This window comes from Mus musculus, chromosome 4 (assembly GCF_000001635.26).
Source record: "Mus musculus strain C57BL/6J chromosome 4, GRCm38.p6 C57BL/6J".
NCBI lineage: Eukaryota > Metazoa > Chordata > Mammalia > Rodentia > Muridae > Mus > Mus musculus.
In genome coordinates this window covers 95,129,006-95,139,340 of record NC_000070.6, presented here as the reverse complement: position 1 = coordinate 95,139,340, position 10,335 = coordinate 95,129,006, and the positions used below count along the sequence as shown (strand labels likewise).

The 10,335-nt window shown below is 41.9% G+C and overlaps 1 long non-coding RNA gene across 35 annotated transcripts in view; it reads right to left on the bottom strand.

Moving 5' to 3' along the window:
- The window catches only part of Junos, a 116,720-nt gene that overhangs the window by 29,696 nt on the left and 76,689 nt on the right, over positions 1 to 10,335 (bottom strand). For 19 of the 35 annotated variants that reach the window (XR_003955075.1, XR_003955076.1, XR_003955077.1 and 16 more), the window contains one exon: positions 1,847 to 5,711. The exons of 11 other annotated variants lie outside the window; for them this stretch is intronic. This is a non-coding gene — a long non-coding RNA (jun proto-oncogene, opposite strand). The remainder of the gene's footprint in view (positions 1 to 1,846; positions 5,712 to 10,335) is intronic. 5 more of the 35 variants (XR_867928.3, XR_001784354.2, XR_001784359.2 and 2 more) reach the window with 2 other exon arrangements.

The window sequence follows — 10,335 nt, the reverse complement described above, 5'->3', positions numbered from 1 at the left end:
GTTTGCATGTCATCTTAAGAAATGCAAAAGTCCAATAATTTTGATATTTGATTAAATCCAACATACTCCAAACTGTATCAATGTGTAATCAATTGAACTTACTAATCAGATATTAGCATTCTACTTTGTAGACTAAGACTTTGAAATTCAATGTGCATTTTGTCTTAATTCAGGCCAGTCACATTTTATATATATTCAGTAGTTGCAAGTAGTTACTAATTTAGATGGTTTTGGGTAGGGTCTAAATTTTGTTCTCTTTTCTTTTGTTTGAGATAGGTCTCACTATTAGCCTGTTGCTGTGTGTATAACCCAGGCTGGCCACAAACTCTGGATCCTACTGCTTTTTCTCAGCGCCAGCACCACCTTACTAAGCTAACTGGCAACTGATTTAAGTGCCTGTGATGGGTACCTCCCCTAGCTACTCATATTTCCAAAGAAAGTTCATCTCTGCTGTGGCAAGTGTCTGTTGACTTAGCTTTTCCAAACAGTTTCTTGAGGGGTAGAGTGTGTGGTACCCCCAGAGCTTAACATAGTCCTTTGTATAGAGCAGACATTCAATACACACTTGTCAGACAAATGTTGTTTATTTTTCTCTCCCCAGCGCTTAGTCCAGTGCCTGACCCTCAGTAGACATTTAATAAACTCTTGCTAAATGAATGAAGTAATGGCCCAGGGCTTTAATGGTAAGTGAATTTGCAATTTGACAGCAGGTGAAAGGTGGGCAGTTTATTGCAGAGGAGACAATGGTACCTTTCTATCTGTCCAGGTAACACCTGCCATTAAGTCAAATTTCCTTCACTGCCTCCTCACTCCCTGGCGGAGCTGGTGCCAGATGGAAGCTCTGGGCTCTCACATTGCAGTAAAATCACATAATGCCCATCAGCCATGATAAGTAAGCAAATCAAGTTCCCACGGACAAATAAAATCAGCTCCCAGTGAAAGCCGAGTTTTGCCATTCCACTGTATTCATTTTCTCACAAACGACTGAGTCTTGTGCAGACTCTGTGTAGTACAACGTAAAAGACTGTGAAGAATTCCAGCCTCTATCACATTAAACTCGAAGGAACTTTGAAAAGTGCCCATACTGATCCTAGCCTCGAGACAACTCAGCCACGGCACTATCCTCTTTGCTAGTTGCTAACCTGAAGCATCTGTGTCTTCCACCAGTACCCATCTTCTCACCTACAGGATGACAGTGCTAACACGGACTTCCCTAGCCAGGACATTGCAGGATGCTGCGAGCAGAGCCTCCTGAGTGCTGCTCCTGGTGAAGGGCAGTATACACCGCTCACAGCACCCTGGCTCTGCTCTCCTGAATGATATCCGCACAGTGAGACTGAGCTTCCCACCCACCCCTCCTTATGGATGACTGAAACACAAACACTATTTAAAGAGATCTGAGCCTAGTCATCTCTTTGGAGCCTGGTGGCAGGCCAGAAGGCTAATCACAAAGGCTGCATTCAACTGCAACAACAGCAGCCTGATGGGCAGGGGCCTGCTCCCAAACATTCTTGACTGGGCTTCTGGGGGAAAGGTGTTGCTGGCCTCCAAATATTTGTTGCTCTGTTTCTATAGCAACCACAGTGGCCATGACAAAACCTAGAAACTTCACATCAAAACGGGAGGTGCTAAGTAAAGACGGACAGGGTGAAGGATTTCTCTTGGCCTTGTCACTCTGCGCAGGCCCAAGGCTTTTCCAGGGTCCTTTCAAGGTATTAAAGAGAACTCATTTGGCTGCATGAAGCCTACTGTTGTTTTGACAATGAAGAGACTGCATGCACTGCCCGCAACTGCTTTTCGGAGCCTGCTTACTGCCTCCTGAGCTTAGTCAGCCAAGTGTGCTGACCTTGGTCCAGGACGGTACCAGTAACAGCATCTCCTCTCTCCATAATGTTGGGAAAGTCGCTTGCTCTCACTGAGCTCGTCCTGCAACAACAACAACATTCAATTAGAGCCAAATCAGTAAACCCGATGCCTACTCTGGCCCTATATGCTAAGTTTATAAAGCAGAAATAACCTGGGTATTGTCATCAGGGTGCCATGTAGCCTCCCAGGCAGAGCCAGTAAATATGAGGTTGGATTGCACCATATGCCATGCCTGGCACCCAGTGGGATTTGTTACACCATAAAAATTTATTTCCCCCCTTCTCCAAATCGTGCTATGCCAAAGAAAGCCCTAAAAGGTGTAAAGAGCCCATGTACTTTAACAACATTTTTCTGGCAACAGATTAGTTTGCCTGTCTGGACATAACTCAGAGGAAATGGCTTCCATGGGTTTTGTCCATCATGGCTTCACTACAGACTGCTTCCACAGTCCCTGCATCCCTTGGTTTTCTTCACTATCTGCTGGGTTTGGGATGACAAACATGACCATCCCAGTGCCTGAGGACATTGAGGTTCATGGCGAAGGAACTGGCCTCAGTCACAGGGAATGGCAAGCCGAGCAGAGATTCAAACACATTTTCCAACTTACTGTTTCAGCAAATATTTCTTTGGGCATCTGGTAAGTGCCAATATTGTTCTAGACACTTGGGTAAATAAAAAGTCTATGTTATAAAGCTTAAGCTGTAAGGGCAAGAAGTAGATTATAGGCACATAAATACATACTGTGTTACAAACACAATAATCCCTGTGGGGGCAAGTTGTAGTGGAGAAACAGTGATGCCAAATTCTGCCTTATTTCTAGTCATCTGGAAAATCTTTGCCTAGGATCTGACAGAAATGAGGAGCTAGTAACATGGACGCCTAGCTGACTGGAGAAGGTGTTGGGTGTTGGCTTATAGAAGAACAGCCCGAACCTCAGCACGTTTGGAGCAGAGAGGGATAGAGAACAAAGGGGGGGAAACAAAACAAAACAACAACAAAACAAAACAAAAGACCAGCCTAGCTCATGAGAACCTCATAGAAAAGAAATGAACACTGGATTTTAGAATTGATATGGGAGCCAACCAGCCCTCACAGGAGAAGGTTTCAGGGCAGCAGAGAGGGGAGTGAGAGAGCGGGTTCTTGTGAATAGAGGCAGCTCTCAGAGGGAGGTAGTCTGGGGTGATGTGTGACTCAGACTTTTCTCAGGAAAAGAAATTGGGACCTGCTAGTGGGTGGAGGGCAGGGATGAGGCTAAGAGGAGCCAATGACAGGGGCTGAAATCAGAGCAGAATGGCCATTTCCAGAGGAAATAGGAGGCAAATATATTACATTGGAAATGTGTGTTGAAGAGTCCATGGAGAAGAGAATGACAGGTGTAAGATACTGGTCATTCTTCAACCACGTGCTGCTAAAAGCTTCACTTGGCTTGAGATCGCCAGGTAAGAAAGTGGACCGAGTAAAGAGCAGGAGACCATGCTGACTCCAGTGGATGGAGGGAGCAAGAGTTGGGAAACCAGTCAGATGACCAGCCATGAAGGAGGGGCTTGGTAAGCTAGGGAGTCACTCTAGAAAGTCCTGCTCAGCAGCCAAGCAAAGGGGGCATTTTAAAAAATGATTGAGCCAGGTTGCACAGGCAGTAATAGTTTAGGGTGGGCACTGAGAACTGTTCACCTTCAGCGATGGCAATGTGTTGTTCCTCGATTCCCTTACTGTCCCTGACAATGTCTGTCTCAGTGACCTAGTGGGGGAGAGGGAAAGAGAGAGAGAGAGAGAGAGAGAGAGAGAGAGAGAGAGAGAGAGAGAGAGAGAGGAGAATGCAGGAGAAGTCTTTGGAGAGAAGCAAAGAGAAGGTGAGAAGGTGGTGGTCCAAAGTCAGATTTATTTTTAAAGATGACTGATTTTGGAGCATTACTCTGGACTAGCAGGAATGTTCTCTTATAGAGGGGTAAATTAGTGGGCCGAGGTGTTGGGGGGGGGAGAGAAATAGGCCAGGAGGAAAGAACCTGGCATACATTAAAAAGCAAAAGCCAGGTCCTTGTACATATGAGAAAGAGGTATGGGTATAATTGATTGCAAATTTCTGTTGTAACTTCTTCTTCTTCTTCTGATAAACCATGTATCTGGAGGGCAATTTTATACTGTGCCAAGTCCAAACATTTCTCTCTCTTGCATAGAATAAGCTCACTAGGAGGTAGCAGAAATAGCACCCAATGGACCTTAGAGACTTTATATGAATGTCACTTGTCATTCCTCCTATTGCTGAGCTCCCTTCTCCAGCACACACTCCTCTAATTGCAGGTTATTTGTGTGGTGAGTTCCCACAGCTCATAGGCACTCCCCACAGATAGAGAATGTGTTTCATCCCTTTTTGAAGTTGGTGCTTAGCAAATGTGCCATCTCAAACACTTGGGAAAGGAAGATGCATTCAAAAGAGAGAAGGCAGCAACTGTATCCCCTTACTCTACAGAGTCTCTTTTCATATGAGGAAAGAACCTGACATTGTTTTGTAAAAACATCTTTCAGCTAGTTGATCAATAAGCAAATTCTTTCTTTTCTTTTCAATGTGTGAAAGACAAGGGGAAATTCAGGCAAGAGACAGGGCGGATTTAGTACTCAGCATGCACTCGGCACCTTGCCAAGACAGTTAACCAGCGAGATGGGGGAGCCTCCCTCCTCACACCGAGAGACCACCACCAGCTTTGAATTACTGCGTAGCACAATGAATAGGAAGCCCACACAGGAGAGAGCTTATTCCACCACTGGAGATAACTCAGCAGAATCTGGGTATCTGGAAGAAAGAACTGTAGCAGCTAATAACCATAGGATTCTGTCACTTTGTGAGTCCATCTAATCCAGGGATTAAATTAATCCAAGTCATATCATCAAATATGAGGACATACTATGAGTTACATTAGAAGAAAGGATAGCATGGCACTTCAACATGCAGATGCCAAGGACACGCTAAGGACAAAATGTGTCTATGTTACTACAAAATTATTCTGTGTGACTCAGTTTCCCTATCTGGAAGAATAACAGCAAGATGCAATAAATCAGCCTAAGAATTCCTTAAAGTGTTTAAAATAGTATCTGGCACACAGTGTATGCTCAGCAAATGTTAGCTCTGCCACTGTGGGACCCATGGGTATCTGTTTTGGATCATTCCTACACAAGAAAGCAAAGTCAACCCCACCTAGCGGGATCGGGTTCAGCAGACAGAAGCCCCTGGGGAACAAGTTCTTTTGATGTGAGCACCTACAGCCCTAGCCAACTGGCCTCCTTCTGCTTCACAAGCATGCCATCAGCCCTGCCTGGTCAAATGTGAAAAAAAAAAATGTTTATGGCTACCTCATTTGTTTTCCTTTCTGTTACTACTTCTTCCAAAGGCCAGGGACGGCTGAAATTAAACTAAGACAGGGGCCAGGGGAGCAGACAGGGCCTGGGCCAGGGCCAGGAGTAATGAAGTGGAAAATGTTCACACCGCAGGCAGCATTACAATGCACCTGTACAAACAGAATGAGGCCTACCCACCCCTCCCTACCAAGGCCTAACTGCCTCTTAGAGGTCTTTTTACAGTTTCACTCTCTCTTGCCTGATCAATATTAGATCCATGAAGATAAGAGACAAACACATCCAGAATAAAGCCGGATAGGGTGGGAGAAACTAAACAAAGAGACACTCTTAGCCTCAAAGCTTCTGTCACATTCCCAGCATTCTCACCAAGCCTGGCTGCCTACAACGGGAGAAGTACCTCACAGATAGTAACTCATGGCATATACCTTTTCTCACTCCATCCAAGCAGTGTAGTTTTGCTTCATTTCACAGACAAAGAAATCCAAGGAAACAGCCTGCAGGTGATCAAGCAATAATCAAAGGTCAGATCCCACCACCCTGTCAGACAGTAAGGCTGTCAGGACTACATTGCTGGATGACTTTCCTCAAGCCAAGGCACTAGAGCAATGTTCCCAACCTTTTTAATGCTACAACATTTTAATACAGTTCCTCATGATCCATAAAATTTTTTTGTTGTTACTTCATAACTGTAATTTTGCTACTGTTAAATGCATCATAATGTAGATATCTGTGTTTTCCAATGCTCTTGAGCAACCTTTGTGAAAGGGTTGTTTGACCCCAAATGGATCATGACCCACAGGTTGAAAAACATTGCACTAGAATATGAAAAGGCTCATCCCCTGGGCTCTGGACACTACTGTGCTCAGAGTCAGGAAGGAGTCCTAGAGAGAGACAAGCCACAGCATCCATAAAAATGTGACACTGAAGATTAGTGGCTTTGCTTCCCCTACAGTCAGGAATGGACCTTATCACTACCATGATAAAACATGAAAGAAAAGAAATGTCATTTTAAGCAGTTTCATACAGTTTTCTAAGCAGTGAGAGTGTGTGAGTGAGTCCCTGAATCTTATAGAGGTTCAGTTTCTCCAAATGGGAATTCTGGGAGCTGTAAGTGGAGTGGTGTTTCTAACTCCCAATGGTCTGCTGCAATTTACCTTTCTTGGTATCAGCTTGTAGTTACTTCACTTTCATCTCCAACTGCTGTAATAATCAGAAACCTCTTTGCCACCATAAGGAAAAAGCAAAGGTCAGCAGTGTGCAGGAATTGCCGCTCATCCCCCTTGGGTAAATGGGTGGTTAGAAGACTCAAGAGAACAAATGGATGGGAAAATATATTCCCCAGAACTGACACATAGTAGGCCCTCAATAGGCACTAGCACACTTGACAAACGAAAGTTCTTTGCAAACCAAATAATATGCTTCATTAAATTCTACAATCTATAGTAAAGTGACACCCACAGGAGACGGTCTCTGAATGCCTACTGACTCTGTTAAGTCTTTTGGGAGCTCCTTCCTTGCCTTGTGCCTCTTACTTTCATCTTTATGGTTCAGCCAGCAGCCAACACTAGACTCTGGCCTCTTTAAGTATCAAGTGATACATGATGCACGTGTTCAGGGACCAATCTGATACAATCTGTAAAAGTGAGCTCAATATTACCTCATTCAACATTAAAAGGTAACTCTATTTGCCATTCTTTGTTGTGACTTTTTTGTTGTTGCTATGCCTTTTTATAATTATTGTTTTAATCAAGAAAGAAGTCTAAGTTTTGCAATGTATAAGAATTAGAATTGCCATGTGTGCTGGTCTCTTTATCATCACTATGTGCAGACAAACAAACAAACAAAACCCTAAAATCCTAGTATCATCAAGTTAAGGGGGGAGGAGTTTATTTGAATGAATGATTTTATAGGTTTCATTTCAAGCTCAGATGGGTTTACTGAATGTGTGGCAAAGGCACAGGAAGCAGAAAGAGTGATAGGGATGAGCTGGCCCTATCCCTTAGAGATCCACTTCCTCTAAACTGACCCTACCTTCCACAGCTTCACCCTCTCCCAATGTTTAATCCATCAGTGGACAAAAACCACTGATCAAGTTAGGGCCCTCACGGTGCCGCCATCTCTGAAGTAAACCTTAAAGTAATGTTTAAGGTGTGCTTTACTAATCACTCAACCTAATCAAGTGTTCTCTTGTTTGTTTTTACTGTATTTGGTTTTCTGAGACAGGGTGTCCCTTACCTTAACAAAGTTGTCCTCAAACTCCTGGAAATTGTCCTGTTCCAGGAAGCCACCATGCGTCATTCTAACCAAGTTGAGAATCAAGAGCAACCTTAATACCATCACTTCAGGAAGCGCTTAGTCCACTTTTCCCTATTAATAACATCTCTATGGTTGCTCATCGCACACTACTGTTCTCCTACCTGTACACTAGGTAGCATAGAGAACTCACTGTCACTGAAGAAGTGAAATAAACACTTTGAGTACATTGTAACTCCCAAAATAACAGTGAAGATACATTCTTAAGAGTATTAAAAGTGTTTACATGATCTGTACTTCAGGGAATGGTCTCTCAATAAACCATATACCCTGGTACCATCTAAACTGCCAAGTGGCCTTGTATCTTTAGGGTTAAAAAAGACCCGTACACATAGTTCCATGGTTACTATTATGCCTGTAATGGAGCCTATTCTAACCTTGTTATTTAATGGCTTCATGTGAAGACCTGTGTGTAAAATGAGCTCCGTATGTGTTTGTTGATCTCTCCAGTCAATGTGAAGAAACTGAGTGCTGCAAATGAGAAACCATCAACTTCTTAAGACAGGGAGGCAGGTCTTAATAATTTTGGTCTCTGTATTGTCATTATAATTTCCATATCTCCAGAGCAACTAGCTCCTATTTTTCAACTGGAATACAGAAGAAAGACTTTTCCCTCAGTCATGTTCTGTGAAAGGCTAATCGGCCAACAGTTGTTCTGAATAATGAATAAATGAAAAGAAAAATATTGTTGATAATGGATTCTCCAGGATATAATTTCAGAGATACATATACATGTGCATGAGTGGGTATACGTGCACGTGTGTGTATATATATATATGTTACTTACTATTATAGCACATGATTCAGGAGGTTCTAGTACAAAAAGGTGCAGAAATGGCACACCCCATGTTAAAATGCCTGATGGTCTCATGAGAGATTTCTGTACAGTAGTATAAAGCATGAACTTATAGCACTGCATGAAAAATGATTTTGGATGTATATGACCTCTTTTATATATATTTCTTAAAGACCACCAAGCATGTTACTCAATTTTTACACACTAAGATATGAATCAAATGTAGTCATTTCTTACAATGAGATTATCAGACAACCTTTCTACTCCTGTCTACTTTAATCCAAATGAGCATCATACCTATCCATTTCTTGGCATACTGCTTTCCTGGAGTTTCGAAGATGAGTAGTTCTAAGGGGCACCCATTACATAAGCATCACTGAACTGTTGCTCCCCACTTACTGATTTCCTCGGAGTAAGACACATTTGGATGGAGAAGGTGGGTGGATGGGTATTGTAGGCAATAAAATGGTGGCCCACAACAGTTTAAATTTAAAGAGACATGAAGCCCTTATAAACCCACCATTAACCAAGCCGGCAAGGGGGCTATAAAATGTGCATGGATAAACATAAATGACCTTGAGGAGAAGAAATGGTGTTAGATTTTAAAACAGAATCCAGTGGTTTCTCCTTATAAAAAGACTGGCACGTGAAATGTCACATAAAGTTTAAGATAATAAAGATATAATTTAGAAGTCAGATGGGTACAAACAGAAAGCACAAGTTAGTTAAGCAGTGCACAAAGCAGATTTAACATGGAGGAAGGGTAAGAATAATAACTTCATAATGAGAAAATGTGTAATTATAAACGAGGATATAGTTGTGAGAAGCTCATTAATGTTAAAATATGCAAAACTTTTAAAACAGTGAGAAAATGATCATTTCAATAGTCACCTTTTCTGTACTTAATTTTTAAGAAAACAAATCTAATAAAATGTCTAAAAATAAGATTTTAATGAACTCTCTATGCTAAGAAAGAATAATAAAAAGTAGAAAAGAAATATAAAGACTAAAAATAATTTAAGTTCAGAAACTGAATATACAGTGACTTTCTATACAATTTCAAAAGCTATTTTTGAAGAATACCATAAATATATGTTTAAAAAGTGATTTTTCAAAAAAAAAAAAGATAATTATGGTCCAGCTCGATTTTTTTGTGAAGTTTGTGAAAAGTCTAAATCAGACAGTAGTGAGTTTTACTTTACTCACATAGTAGGTTAACATACTACAAAGGATGGAATATTATGACAGTTGGGCTTATTCTCAGGAAGACAGTGCTTCTAAATGTCATTTAACTCAATAAAGAGAAAAAGATACAAAGATGACTTGAACACATAATAAAATTATGAAAATCTGTCCTGGGAAACCTTAGAGCACACCACATAACCATGGTTGGTGAAACAGTATAACCTCAGTATAAGAAACACAAGCAGAAGGATGGAATTCAACACAGCCAAGAAATGAGCCACATTTTACATTCCAATAGAGTGATCAATAGCAATTAATCACAAATCAAAGGATGGGGAAAAGAAGAGTGAGGTTGGATCAGGAAAGAAGTAAAAGCCAGCTCTCTGTACGTATCTTACAGGCTGAGGAAGGAATCCTCTAAGTTTAAGCTTCAAAGGTAAAAGCAGAAAAAGGGGGCAGGTGTGAGAGAGGAAAATGTCTGTAAAAGAGCAAGCAGCAGCCTCCAAAGTGTGGGCGAGACCCTAATGAAGTTTGTAAGAGTTGTTACTTCTTCAAAACTATTTCAAGATGGCAGCAGCTAAGCCTGGCACAAACCCAGTGTGTGACTATGTGGCTTGAACATGCCTGAGAGCAAGTTCCCCCTACTAGGGAAGAAGAACTACAGGGAGGACTGTCAGGATATATCCTATCTCTCCGGACACCTGCTCTGTACCAGGCTCTGAACTAGGTAACTCCACAGCTCCTGCCTTTAGGTGCTCATACCTTAGTGAGAAAGACTTCAAAGTATACAAGCTCCACTATATCAGAAGATAAATCAAACAATA